The following is a 14564-nucleotide window of genomic DNA, read 5'->3' as shown; positions in this document are numbered from 1 at the left end:
AAAAGCCTGTGGAAGTTTCACGGCGTTCGTACGATATTTGGCGACGCAAAAATGAGCGATTTCCCAGCTCGAGAGAATTCGGCGCGAGAGAAACGATGCCCCGTAACGCACATGAGAGCAATCCGGGCCAATTTCTCCCGTTTGATGGGGTCTATGTGTAAAAATTTTGACTTTTTTGAGTGCACGTGCAAATCTGCTGGAAAAGCCTGTGGAAGTTTCACGGCGTTCGTACGATATTTGGCGACGCAAAAATGAGCGATTTCCCAGCTCGATGGAATTCGGCGCGAGAGAAACGATGCCCCGTAACGCACATGAGAGCAATCCCGGCCAATTTCTCCCGTTTGATGGGGTCTATGTGTAAAAATTTTGACTTTTTTGAGTGCACGTGCAAATCTGCTGGAAAAGCCTGTGGAAGTTTCACGGCGTTCGTACGATATTTGGCGACGCAAAAATGAGCGATTTCCCAGCTCGATGGAATTCGGCGCGACAGAAACGATGCCCCGTAACGCACATGAGAGCAATCCGGGCCAATTTCTCCCGTTTGATGGGGTCTATGTGTAAAAATTTTGACTTTTTTGAGTGCACGTGCAAATCTGCTGAAAAAGCCTGTGGAAGTTTCACGGCGTTCGTACGATATTTGGCGACGCAAAAATGAGCGATTTCCCAGCTCGAGAGAATTCGGCGCGAGAGAAACGATGCCCCGTAACGCACATGAGAGCAATCCGGGCCAATTTCTCCCGTTTGATGGGGTCTATGTGTACAAATTTTGACTTTTTTGAGTGCACGTGCAAATCTGCTGAAAAAGCCTGTGGAAGTTTCACGGCGTTCGTACGATATTTGGCGACGCAAAAATGAGCGATTTCCCAGCTCGATGGAATTCGGCGCGACAGAAACGATGCCCCGTAACGCACATGAGAGCAATCCGGGCCAATTTCTCCCGTTTGATGGGGTCTATGTGTAAAAATTTTGACTTTTTTGAGTGCACGTGCAAATCTGCTGAAAAAGCCTGTGGAAGTTTCACGGCGTTCGTACGATATTTGGCGACGCAAAAATGAGCGATTTCCCAGCTCGAGAGAATTCGGCGCGAGAAAAACGATGCCCCGTAACGCACATGAGAGCAATCCGGGCCAATTTCTCCCGTTTGATGGGGTCTATGTGTAAAAATTTTGACTTTTTTGAGTGCAGGTGCAAATCTGCTGGAAAAGCCTGTGGAAGTTTCACGGCGTTCGTACGATATTTGGCGACGCAAAAATGAGCGATTTCCCAGCTCGATGGAATTCGGAGCGAGAGAAACGATGCCCCGTAACGCACATGAGAGCAATCCCGGCCAATTTCTCCCGTTTGATGGGGTCTATGTGTACAAATTTTGACTTTTTTGAGTGCACGTGCCAATCTGCTGAAAAAGCCTGTGGAAGTTTCACGGCGTTCGTACGATATTTGGCGACGCAAAAATGAGCGATTTCCCAGCTCGATGGAATTCGGCGCGAGAGAAACGATGCCCCGTAACGCACATGAGAGCAATCCCGGCCAATTTCTCCCGTTTGATGGGGTCTATGTGTAAAAATTTTGACTTTTTTGAGTGCACGTGCAAATCTGCTGAAAAAGCCTGTGGAAGTTTCACGGCGTTCGTACGATATTTGGCGACGCAAAAATGAGCGATTTCCCAGCTCGATGGAATTCGGAGCGAGAGAAACGATGCCCCGTAACGCACATGAGAGCAATCCCGGCCAATTTCTCCCGTTTGATGGGGTCTATGTGTAAAAATTTTGACTTTTTTGAGTGCACGTGCAAATCTGCTGAAAAAGCCTGTGGAAGTTTCACGGCGTTCGTACGATATTTGGCGACGCAAAAATGAGCGATTTCCCAGCTCGAGAGAATTCGGCGCGAGAGAAACGATGCCCCGTAACGCACATGAGAGCAATCCGGGCCAATTTCTCCCGTTTGATGGGGTCTATGTGTAAAAATTTTGACTTTTTTGAGTGCACGTGCAAATCTGCTGGAAAAGCCTGTGGAAGTTTCACGGCGTTCGTACGATATTTGGCGACGCAAAAATGAGCGATTTCCCAGCTCGATGGAATTCGGCGCGACAGAAACGATGCCCCGTAACGCACATGAGAGCAATCCGGGCCAATTTCTCCCGTTTGATGGGGTCTATGTGTAAAAATTTTGACTTTTTTGAGTGCAGGTGCAAATCTGCTGAAAAAGCCTGTGGAAGTTTCACGGCGTTCGTACGATATTTGGCGACGCAAAAATGAGCGATTTCCCAGCTCGAGAGAATTCGGCGCGAGAGAAACGATGCCCCGTAACGCACATGAGAGCAATCCGGGCCAATTTCTCCCGTTTGATGGGGTCTATGTGTAAAAATTTTGACTTTTTTGAGTGCAGGTGCAAATCTGCTGGAAAAGCCTGTGGAAGTTTCACGGCGTTCGTACGATATTTGGCGACGCAAAAATGAGCGATTTCCCAGCTCGATGGAATTCGGAGCGAGAGAAACGATGCCCCGTAACGCACATGAGAGCAATCCCGGCCAATTTCTCCCGTTTGATGGGGTCTATGTGTACAAATTTTGACTTTTTTGAGTGCACGTGCCAATCTGCTGAAAAAGCCTGTGGAAGTTTCACGGCGTTCGTACGATATTTGGCGACGCAAAAATGAGCGATTTCCCAGCTCGAGAGAATTCGGCGCGAGAGAAACGATGCCCCGTAACGCACATGAGAGCAATCCGGGCCAATTTCTCCCGTTTGATGGGGTCTATGTGTAAAAATTTTGACTTTTTTGAGTGCAGGTGCAAATCTGCTGGAAAAGCCTGTGGAAGTTTCACGGCGTTCGTACGATATTTGGCGACGCAAAAATGAGCGATTTCCCAGCTCGATGGAATTCGGAGCGAGAGAAACGATGCCCCGTAACGCACATGAGAGCAATCCCGGCCAATTTCTCCCGTTTGATGGGGTCTATGTGTACAAATTTTGACTTTTTTGAGTGCACGTGCCAATCTGCTGGAAAAGCCTGTGGAAGTTTCACGGCGTTCGTACGATATTTGGCGACGCAAAAATGAGCGATTTCCCAGCTCGATGGAATTCGGCGCGAGAGAAACGATGCCCCGTAACGCACATGAGAGCAATCCCGGCCAATTTCTCCCGTTTGATGGGGTCTATGTGTAAAAATTTTGACTTTTTTGAGTGCACGTGCAAATCTGCTGAAAAAGCCTGTGGAAGTTTCACGGCGTTCGTACGATATTTGGCGACGCAAAAATGAGCGATTTCCCAGCTCGATGGAATTCGGAGCGAGAGAAACGATGCCCCGTAACGCACATGAGAGCAATCCCGGCCAATTTCTCCCGTTTGATGGGGTCTATGTGTAAAAATTTTGACTTTTTTGAGTGCACGTGCAAATCTGCTGGAAAAGCCTGTGGAAGTTTCACGGCGTTCGTACGATATTTGGCGACGCAAAAATGAGCGATTTCCCAGCTCGAGAGAATTCGGCGCGAGAGAAACGATGCCCCGTAACGCACATGAGAGCAATCCGGGCCAATTTCTCCCGTTTGATGGGGTCTATGTGTAAAAATTTTGACTTTTTTGAGTGCACGTGCAAATCTGCTGGAAAAGCCTGTGGAAGTTTCACGGCGTTCGTACGATATTTGGCGACGCAAAAATGAGCGATTTCCCAGCTCGATGGAATTCGGCGCGAGAGAAACGATGCCCCGTAACGCACATGAGAGCAATCCCGGCCAATTTCTCCCGTTTGATGGGGTCTATGTGTACAAATTTTGACTTTTTTGAGTGCACGTGCAAATCTGCTGAAAAAGCCTGTGGAAGTTTCACGGCGTTCGTACGATATTTGGCGACGCAAAAATGAGCGATTTCCCAGCTCGATGGAATTCGGAGCGAGAGAAACGATGCCCCGTAACGCACATGAGAGCAATCCCGGCCAATTTCTCCCGTTTGATGGGGTCTATGTGTACAAATTTTGACTTTTTTGAGTGCAGGTGCAAATCTGCTGAAAAAGCCTGTGGAAGTTTCACGGCGTTCGTACGATATTTGGCGACGCAAAAATGAGCGATTTCCCAGCTCGAGAGAATTCGGCGCGAGAGAAACGATGCCCCGTAACGCACATGAGAGCAATCCGGGCCAATTTCTCCCGTTTGATGGGGTCTATGTGTAAAAATTTTGACTTTTTTGAGTGCAGGTGCAAATCTGCTGGAAAAGCCTGTGGAAGTTTCACGGCGTTCGTACGATATTTGGCGACGCAAAAATGAGCGATTTCCAAGCTCGATGGAATTCGGAGCGAGAGAAACGATGCCCCGTAACGCACATGAGAGCAATCCGGGCCAATTTCTCCCGTTTGATGGGGTCTATGTGTAAAAATTTTGACTTTTTTGAGTGCAGGTGCAAATCTGCTGGAAAAGCCTGTGGAAGTTTCACGGCGTTCGTACGATATTTGGCGACGCAAAAATGAGCGATTTCCCAGCTCGATGGAATTCGGCGCGAGAGAAACGATGCCCCGTAACGCACATGAGAGCAATCCCGGCCAATTTCTCCCGTTTGATGGGGTCTATGTGTAAAAATTTTGACTTTTTTGAGTGCACGTGCAAATCTGCTGAAAAAGCCTGTGGAAGTTTCACGGCGTTCGTACGATATTTGGCGACGCAAAAATGAGCGATTTCCCAGCTCGATGGAATTCGGAGCGAGAGAAACGATGCCCCGTAACGCACATGAGAGCAATCCCGGCCAATTTCTCCCGTTTGATGGGGTCTATGTGTACAAATTTTGACTTTTTTGAGTGCACGTGCAAATCTGCTGAAAAAGCCTGTGGAAGTTTCACGGCGTTCGTACGATATTTGGCGACGCAAAAATGAGCGATTTCCCAGCTCGAGAGAATTCGGCGCGAGAGAAACGATGCCCCGTAACGCACATGAGAGCAATCCGGGCCAATTTCTCCCGTTTGATGGGGTCTATGTGTACAAATTTTGACTTTTTTGAGTGCACGTGCAAATCTGCTGAAAAAGCCTGTGGAAGTTTCACGGCGTTCGTACGATATTTGGCGACGCAAAAATGAGCGATTTCCCAGCTCGATGGAATTCGGCGCGAGAGAAACGATGCCCCGTAACGCACATGAGAGCAATCCGGGCCAATTTCTCCCGTTTGATGGGGTCTATGTGTAAAAATTTTGACTTTTTTGAGTGCAGGTGCAAATCTGCTGAAAAAGCCTGTGGAAGTTTCACGGCGTTCGTACGATATTTGGCGACGCAAAAATGAGCGATTTCCCAGCTCGATGGAATTCGGAGCGAGAGAAACGATGCCCCGTAACGCACATGAGAGCAATCCCGGCCAATTTCTCCCGTTTGATGGGGTCTATGTGTACAAATTTTGACTTTTTTGAGTGCACGTGCCAATCTGCTGGAAAAGCCTGTGGAAGTTTCACGGCGTTCGTACGATATTTGGCGACGCAAAAATGAGCGATTTCCCAGCTCGATGGAATTCGGCGCGACAGAAACGATGCCCCGTAACGCACATGAGAGCAATCCGGGCCAATTTCTCCCGTTTGATGGGGTCTATGTGTAAAAATTTTGACTTTTTTGAGTGCAGGTGCAAATCTGCTGGAAAAGCCTGTGGAAGTTTCACGGCGTTCGTACGATATTTGGCGACGCAAAAATGAGCGATTTCCAAGCTCGATGGAATTCGGAGCGAGAGAAACGATGCCCCGTAACGCACATGAGAGCAATCCGGGCCAATTTCTCCCGTTTGATGGGGTCTATGTGTACAAATTTTGACTTTTTTGAGTGCAGGTGCAAATCTGCTGAAAAAGCCTGTGGAAGTTTCACGGCGTTCGTACGATATTTGGCGACGCAAAAATGAGCGATTTCCCAGCTCGAGAGAATTCGGCGCGAGAGAAACGATGCCCCGTAACGCACATGAGAGCAATCCGGGCCAATTTCTCCCGTTTGATGGGGTCTATGTGTAAAAATTTTGACTTTTTTGAGTGCAGGTGCAAATCTGCTGGAAAAGCCTGTGGAAGTTTCACGGCGTTCGTACGATATTTGGCGACGCAAAAATGAGCGATTTCCAAGCTCGATGGAATTCGGAGCGAGAGAAACGATGCCCCGTAACGCACATGAGAGCAATCCGGGCCAATTTCTCCCGTTTGATGGGGTCTATGTGTAAAAATTTTGACTTTTTTGAGTGCAGGTGCAAATCTGCTGGAAAAGCCTGTGGAAGTTTCACGGCGTTCGTACGATATTTGGCGACGCAAAAATGAGCGATTTCCCAGCTCGATGGAATTCGGCGCGAGAGAAACGATGCCCCGTAACGCACATGAGAGCAATCCCGGCCAATTTCTCCCGTTTGATGGGGTCTATGTGTAAAAATTTTGACTTTTTTGAGTGCACGTGCAAATCTGCTGAAAAAGCCTGTGGAAGTTTCACGGCGTTCGTACGATATTTGGCGACGCAAAAATGAGCGATTTCCCAGCTCGATGGAATTCGGAGCGAGAGAAACGATGCCCTGTAACGCACATGAGAGCAATCCCGGCCAATTTCTCCCGTTTGATGGGGTCTATGTGTACAAATTTTGACTTTTTTGAGTGCACGTGCAAATCTGCTGAAAAAGCCTGTGGAAGTTTCACGGCGTTCGTACGATATTTGGCGACGCAAAAATGAGCGATTTCCCAGCTCGAGAGAATTCGGCGCGAGAGAAACGATGCCCCGTAACGCACATGAGAGCAATCCGGGCCAATTTCTCCCGTTTGATGGGGTCTATGTGTAAAAATTTTGACTTTTTTGAGTGCACGTGCAAATCTGCTGAAAAAGCCTGTGGAAGTTTCACGGCGTTCGTACGATATTTGGCGACGCAAAAATGAGCGATTTCCCAGCTCGATGGAATTCGGCGCGAGAGAAACGATGCCCCGTAACGCACATGAGAGCAATCCGGGCCAATTTCTCCCGTTTGATGGGGTCTATGTGTAAAAATTTTGACTTTTTTGAGTGCAGGTGCAAATCTGCTGAAAAAGCCTGTGGAAGTTTCACGGCGTTCGTACGATATTTGGCGACGCAAAAATGAGCGATTTCCCAGCTCGAGAGAATTCGGCGCGAGAGAAACGATGCCCCGTAACGCACATGAGAGCAATCCGGGCCAATTTCTCCCGTTTGATGGGGTCTATGTGTAAAAATTTTGACTTTTTTGAGTGCACGTGCAAATCTGCTGGAAAAGCCTGTGGAAGTTTCACGGCGTTCGTACGATATTTGGCGACGCAAAAATGAGCGATTTCCCAGCTCGATGGAATTCGGCGCGAGAGAAACGATGCCCCGTAACGCACATGAGAGCAATCCGGGCCAATTTCTCCCGTTTGATGGGGTCTATGTGTACAAATTTTGACTTTTTTGAGTGCACGTGCAAATCTGCTGAAAAAGCCTGTGGAAGTTTCACGGCGTTCGTACGATATTTGGCGACGCAAAAATGAGCGATTTCCCAGCTCGATGGAATTCGGAGCGAGAGAAACGATGCCCCGTAACGCACATGAGAGCAATCCCGGCCAATTTCTCCCGTTTGATGGGGTCTATGTGTACAAATTTTGACTTTTTTGAGTGCACGTGCCAATCTGCTGGAAAAGCCTGTGGAAGTTTCACGGCGTTCGTACGATATTTGGCGACGCAAAAATGAGCGATTTCCCAGCTCGATGGAATTCGGCGCGACAGAAACGATGCCCCGTAACGCACATGAGAGCAATCCGGGCCAATTTCTCCCGTTTGATGGGGTCTATGTGTAAAAATTTTGACTTTTTTGAGTGCAGGTGCAAATCTGCTGGAAAAGCCTGTGGAAGTTTCACGGCGTTCGTACGATATTTGGCGACGCAAAAATGAGCGATTTCCAAGCTCGATGGAATTCGGAGCGAGAGAAACGATGCCCCGTAACGCACATGAGAGCAATCCGGGCCAATTTCTCCCGTTTGATGGGGTCTATGTGTAAAAATTTTGACTTTTTGGAGTGCAGGTGCAAATCTGCTGAAAAAGCCTGTGGAAGTTTCACGGCGTTCGTACGATATTTGGCGACGCAAAAATGAGCGATTTCCCAGCTCGAGAGAATTCGGCGCGAGAGAAACGATGCCCCGTAACGCACATGAGAGCAATCCGGGCCAATTTCTCCCGTTTGATGGGGTCTATGTGTAAAAATTTTGACTTTTTTGAGTGCACGTGCAAATCTGCTGGAAAAGCCTGTGGAAGTTTCACGGCGTTCGTACGATATTTGGCGACGCAAAAATGAGCAATTTCCCAGCTCGATGGAATTCGGCGCGAGAGAAACGATGCCCCGTAACGCACATGAGAGCAATCCCGGCCAATTTCTCCCGTTTGATGGGGTCTATGTGTAAAAATTTTGACTTTTTTGAGTGCACGTGCAAATCTGCTGAAAAAGCCTGTGGAAGTTTCACGGCGTTCGTACGATATTTGGCGACGCAAAAATGAGCGATTTCCCAGCTCGATGGAATTCGGAGCGAGAGAAACGATGCCCCGTAACGCACATGAGAGCAATCCCGGCCAATTTCTCCCGTTTGATGGGGTCTATGTGTACAAATTTTGACTTTTTTGAGTGCACGTGCAAATCTGCTGAAAAAGCCTGTGGAAGTTTCACGGCGTTCGTACGATATTTGGCGACGCAAAAATGAGCGATTTCCCAGCTCGAGAGAATTCGGCGCGAGAGAAACGATGCCCCGTAACGCACATGAGAGCAATCCGGGCCAATTTCTCCCGTTTGATGGGGTCTATGTGTAAAAATTTTGACTTTTTTGAGTGCACGTGCAAATCTGCTGAAAAAGCCTGTGGAAGTTTCACGGCGTTCGTACGATATTTGGCGACGCAAAAATGAGCGATTTCCCAGCTCGATGGAATTCGGCGCGAGAGAAACGATGCCCCGTAACGCACATGAGAGCAATCCGGGCCAATTTCTCCCGTTTGATGGGGTCTATGTGTAAAAATTTTGACTTTTTTGAGTGCAGGTGCAAATCTGCTGAAAAAGCCTGTGGAAGTTTCACGGCGTTCGTACGATATTTGGCGACGCAAAAATGAGCGATTTCCCAGCTCGAGAGAATTCGGCGCGAGAGAAACGATGCCCCGTAACGCACATGAGAGCAATCCGGGCCAATTTCTCCCGTTTGATGGGGTCTATGTGTAAAAATTTTGACTTTTTTGAGTGCAGGTGCAAATCTGCTGGAAAAGCCTGTGGAAGTTTCACGGCGTTCGTACGATATTTGGCGACGCAAAAATGAGCGATTTCCCAGCTCGATGGAATTCGGAGCGAGAGAAACGATGCCCCGTAACGCACATGAGAGCAATCCCGGCCAATTTCTCCCGTTTGATGGGGTCTATGTGTACAAATTTTGACTTTTTTGAGTGCACGTGCCAATCTGCTGGAAAAGCCTGTGGAAGTTTCACGGCGTTCGTACGATATTTGGCGACGCAAAAATGAGCGATTTCCCAGCTCGATGGAATTCGGCGCGAGAGAAACGATGCCCCGTAACGCACATGAGAGCAATCCCGGCCAATTTCTCCCGTTTGATGGGGTCTATGTGTAAAAATTTTGACTTTTTTGAGTGCACGTGCAAATCTGCTGAAAAAGCCTGTGGAAGTTTCACGGCGTTCGTACGATATTTGGCGACGCAAAAATGAGCGATTTCCCAGCTCGATGGAATTCGGAGCGAGAGAAACGATGCCCCGTAACGCACATGAGAGCAATCCCGGCCAATTTCTCCCGTTTGATGGGGTCTATGTGTAAAAATTTTGACTTTTTTGAGTGCACGTGCAAATCTGCTGAAAAAGCCTGTGGAAGTTTCACGGCGTTCGTACGATATTTGGCGACGCAAAAATGAGCGATTTCCCAGCTCGATGGAATTCGGCGCGAGAGAAACGATGCCCCGTAACGCACATGAGAGCAATCCCGGCCAATTTCTCCCGTTTGATGGGGTCTATGTGTACAAATTTTGACTTTTTTGAGTGCACGTGCAAATCTGCTGAAAAAGCCTGTGGAAGTTTCACGGCGTTCGTACGATATTTGGCGACGCAAAAATGAGCGATTTCCCAGCTCGATGGAATTCGGAGCGAGAGAAACGATGCCCCGTAACGCACATGAGAGCAATCCCGGCCAATTTCTCCCGTTTGATGGGGTCTATGTGTAAAAATTTTGACTTTTTTGAGTGCAGGTGCAAATCTGCTGGAAAAGCCTGTGGAAGTTTCACGGCGTTCGTACGATATTTGGCGACGCAAAAATGAGCGATTTCCAAGCTCGATGGAATTCGGAGCGAGAGAAACGATGCCCCGTAACGCACATGAGAGCAATCCGGGCCAATTTCTCCCGTTTGATGGGGTCTATGTGTAAAAATTTTGACTTTTTTGAGTGCAGGTGCAAATCTGCTGAAAAAGCCTGTGGAAGTTTCACGGCGTTCGTACGATATTTGGCGACGCAAAAATGAGCGATTTCCCAGCTCGAGAGAATTCGGCGCGAGAGAAACGATGCCCCGTAACGCACATGAGAGCAATCCGGGCCAATTTCTCCCGTTTGATGGGGTCTATGTGTAAAAATTTTGACTTTTTTGAGTGCACGTGCAAATCTGCTGGAAAAGCCTGTGGAAGTTTCACGGCGTTCGTACGATATTTGGCGACGCAAAAATGAGCGATTTCCCAGCTCGATGGAATTCGGCGCGACAGAAACGATGCCCCGTAACGCACATGAGAGCAATCCGGGCCAATTTCTCCCGTTTGATGGGGTCTATGTGTAAAAATTTTGACTTTTTTGAGTGCAGGTGCAAATCTGCTGAAAAAGCCTGTGGAAGTTTCACGGCGTTCGTACGATATTTGGCGACGCAAAAATGAGCGATTTCCCAGCTCGAGAGAATTCGGCGCGAGAGAAACGATGCCCCGTAACGCACATGAGAGCAATCCGGGCCAATTTCTCCCGTTTGATGGGGTCTATGTGTACAAATTTTGACTTTTTTGAGTGCACGTGCAAATCTGCTGAAAAAGCCTGTGGAAGTTTCACGGCGTTCGTACGATATTTGGCGACGCAAAAATGAGCGATTTCCCAGCTCGAGAGAATTCGGCGCGAGAGAAACGATGCCCCGTAACGCACATGAGAGCAATCCGGGCCAATTTCTCCCGTTTGATGGGGTCTATGTGTAAAAATTTTGACTTTTTTGAGTGCACGTGCAAATCTGCTGGAAAAGCCTGTGGAAGTTTCACGGCGTTCGTACGATATTTGGCGACGCAAAAATGAGCGATTTCCCAGCTCGATGGAATTCGGCGCGAGAGAAACGATGCCCCGTAACGCACATGAGAGCAATCCCGGCCAATTTCTCCCGTTTGATGGGGTCTATGTGTAAAAATTTTGACTTTTTTGAGTGCACGTGCAAATCTGCTGGAAAAGCCTGTGGAAGTTTCACGGCGTTCGTACGATATTTGGCGACGCAAAAATGAGCGATTTCCCAGCTCGATGGAATTCGGCGCGACAGAAACGATGCCCCGTAACGCACATGAGAGCAATCCGGGCCAATTTCTCCCGTTTGATGGGGTCTATGTGTAAAAATTTTGACTTTTTTGAGTGCACGTGCAAATCTGCTGAAAAAGCCTGTGGAAGTTTCACGGCGTTCGTACGATATTTGGCGACGCAAAAATGAGCGATTTCCCAGCTCGAGAGAATTCGGCGCGAGAGAAACGATGCCCCGTAACGCACATGAGAGCAATCCGGGCCAATTTCTCCCGTTTGATGGGGTCTATGTGTACAAATTTTGACTTTTTTGAGTGCACGTGCAAATCTGCTGAAAAAGCCTGTGGAAGTTTCACGGCGTTCGTACGATATTTGGCGACGCAAAAATGAGCGATTTCCCAGCTCGATGGAATTCGGCGCGACAGAAACGATGCCCCGTAACGCACATGAGAGCAATCCGGGCCAATTTCTCCCGTTTGATGGGGTCTATGTGTAAAAATTTTGACTTTTTTGAGTGCACGTGCAAATCTGCTGAAAAAGCCTGTGGAAGTTTCACGGCGTTCGTACGATATTTGGCGACGCAAAAATGAGCGATTTCCCAGCTCGAGAGAATTCGGCGCGAGAGAAACGATGCCCCGTAACGCACATGAGAGCAATCCGGGCCAATTTCTCCCGTTTGATGGGGTCTATGTGTAAAAATTTTGACTTTTTTGAGTGCAGGTGCAAATCTGCTGGAAAAGCCTGTGGAAGTTTCACGGCGTTCGTACGATATTTGGCGACGCAAAAATGAGCGATTTCCCAGCTCGATGGAATTCGGAGCGAGAGAAACGATGCCCCGTAACGCACATGAGAGCAATCCCGGCCAATTTCTCCCGTTTGATGGGGTCTATGTGTACAAATTTTGACTTTTTTGAGTGCACGTGCCAATCTGCTGAAAAAGCCTGTGGAAGTTTCACGGCGTTCGTACGATATTTGGCGACGCAAAAATGAGCGATTTCCCAGCTCGATGGAATTCGGCGCGAGAGAAACGATGCCCCGTAACGCACATGAGAGCAATCCCGGCCAATTTCTCCCGTTTGATGGGGTCTATGTGTAAAAATTTTGACTTTTTTGAGTGCACGTGCAAATCTGCTGAAAAAGCCTGTGGAAGTTTCACGGCGTTCGTACGATATTTGGCGACGCAAAAATGAGCGATTTCCCAGCTCGATGGAATTCGGAGCGAGAGAAACGATGCCCCGTAACGCACATGAGAGCAATCCCGGCCAATTTCTCCCGTTTGATGGGGTCTATGTGTAAAAATTTTGACTTTTTTGAGTGCACGTGCAAATCTGCTGAAAAAGCCTGTGGAAGTTTCACGGCGTTCGTACGATATTTGGCGACGCAAAAATGAGCGATTTCCCAGCTCGAGAGAATTCGGCGCGAGAGAAACGATGCCCCGTAACGCACATGAGAGCAATCCGGGCCAATTTCTCCCGTTTGATGGGGTCTATGTGTAAAAATTTTGACTTTTTTGAGTGCACGTGCAAATCTGCTGGAAAAGCCTGTGGAAGTTTCACGGCGTTCGTACGATATTTGGCGACGCAAAAATGAGCGATTTCCCAGCTCGATGGAATTCGGCGCGACAGAAACGATGCCCCGTAACGCACATGAGAGCAATCCGGGCCAATTTCTCCCGTTTGATGGGGTCTATGTGTAAAAATTTTGACTTTTTTGAGTGCAGGTGCAAATCTGCTGAAAAAGCCTGTGGAAGTTTCACGGCGTTCGTACGATATTTGGCGACGCAAAAATGAGCGATTTCCCAGCTCGAGAGAATTCGGCGCGAGAGAAACGATGCCCCGTAACGCACATGAGAGCAATCCGGGCCAATTTCTCCCGTTTGATGGGGTCTATGTGTACAAATTTTGACTTTTTTGAGTGCACGTGCAAATCTGCTGAAAAAGCCTGTGGAAGTTTCACGGCGTTCGTACGATATTTGGCGACGCAAAAATGAGCGATTTCCCAGCTCGATGGAATTCGGCGCGAGAGAAACGATGCCCCGTAACGCACATGAGAGCAATCCGGGCCAATTTCTCCCGTTTGATGGGGTCTATGTGTAAAAATTTTGACTTTTTTGAGTGCAGGTGCAAATCTGCTGAAAAAGCCTGTGGAAGTTTCACGGCGTTCGTACGATATTTGGCGACGCAAAAATGAGCGATTTCCCAGCTCGAGAGAATTCGGCGCGAGAGAAACGATGCCCCGTAACGCACATGAGAGCAATCCGGGCCAATTTCTCCCGTTTGATGGGGTCTATGTGTAAAAATTTTGACTTTTTTGAGTGCAGGTGCAAATCTGCTGGAAAAGCCTGTGGAAGTTTCACGGCGTTCGTACGATATTTGGCGACGCAAAAATGAGCGATTTCCCAGCTCGATGGAATTCGGAGCGAGAGAAACGATGCCCCGTAACGCACATGAGAGCAATCCCGGCCAATTTCTCCCGTTTGATGGGGTCTATGTGTACAAATTTTGACTTTTTTGAGTGCACGTGCCAATCTGCTGGAAAAGCCTGTGGAAGTTTCACGGCGTTCGTACGATATTTGGCGACGCAAAAATGAGCGATTTCCCAGCTCGATGGAATTCGGCGCGAGAGAAACGATGCCCCGTAACGCACATGAGAGCAATCCCGGCCAATTTCTCCCGTTTGATGGGGTCTATGTGTAAAAATTTTGACTTTTTTGAGTGCACGTGCAAATCTGCTGAAAAAGCCTGTGGAAGTTTCACGGCGTTCGTACGATATTTGGCGACGCAAAAATGAGCGATTTCCCAGCTCGATGGAATTCGGAGCGAGAGAAACGATGCCCCGTAACGCACATGAGAGCAATCCCGGCCAATTTCTCCCGTTTGATGGGGTCTATGTGTAAAAATTTTGACTTTTTTGAGTGCACGTGCAAATCTGCTGGAAAAGCCTGTGGAAGTTTCACGGCGTTCGTACGATATTTGGCGACGCAAAAATGAGCGATTTCCCAGCTCGAGAGAATTCGGCGCGAGAGAAACGATGCCCCGTAACGCACATGAGAGCAATCCGGGCCAATTTCTCCCGTTTGATGGGGTCTATGTGTAAAAA

Source organism: Lampetra planeri, unplaced genomic scaffold, assembly GCF_965212315.1.
Source record: "Lampetra planeri unplaced genomic scaffold, kcLamPlan1.2.h2 scaffold_991, whole genome shotgun sequence".
NCBI lineage: Eukaryota > Metazoa > Chordata > Hyperoartia > Petromyzontiformes > Petromyzontidae > Lampetra > Lampetra planeri.
This window is presented reverse-complemented; position numbering follows the sequence as displayed.